The 591-nt window shown below is 34.0% G+C and overlaps 1 protein-coding gene across 1 annotated transcript in view; it reads right to left on the reverse strand.

The window, feature by feature from the left end:
• The window catches only part of LOC106876015 (carboxypeptidase A2), an 82,748-nt gene that overhangs the window by 12,466 nt on the left and 69,691 nt on the right, over positions 1 to 591 (reverse strand). The window lies entirely within an intron of this gene.

A 591-nucleotide genomic window follows, 5' to 3' on the forward strand; every position in this document is an offset into this window, starting at 1 on the left:
TATATAAGAATTTAAGGATTGGAGAAAACGCATGTTATAATTGCATACTTTATTCCTACATATGTTTCAAAGGATTACAACCTGTGTGATCCATAGGGATCTTTGATATTAAAATTGTAACCTTCTCATCAGGGAAAGCATGGGAATCATCTTAGACGTAAGACATTATGACCGATTATGAAAACAATAGATGGATAAGGTTATGACTGAGTGTGTGTATATATATAGCTGTGTATGTATATGTATATGTGTGTGTGTGTGTGTGTGTGTATATGTATATATATGTATACATATGTATATACGGGTGCACATGTGTATGTATGTGTATATGCGCATATATATATGTATATGTGTGTGTGTGTGTATCAGTATGCATGTATATGTGTGTGTTTGTGTATGTGTATTTATGTATGCATGTACGCTCTTACACATTGATTGGTATGTGTTGTCCAACCCACTATCCGGCAGCGTCCAATTCTCTAACGGTTTTTTTCAAATGAATCAAGTCATAACCTTATCCATCTATTGTTTTCATAATCGGTCATAATGTCTTACGTTTAAGATGATTCCCATGCTTTCCCTGTTGAGAAG

This window comes from Octopus bimaculoides, chromosome 1 (genome assembly GCF_001194135.2).
Source record: "Octopus bimaculoides isolate UCB-OBI-ISO-001 chromosome 1, ASM119413v2, whole genome shotgun sequence".
Lineage (NCBI taxonomy): Eukaryota > Metazoa > Mollusca > Cephalopoda > Octopoda > Octopodidae > Octopus > Octopus bimaculoides.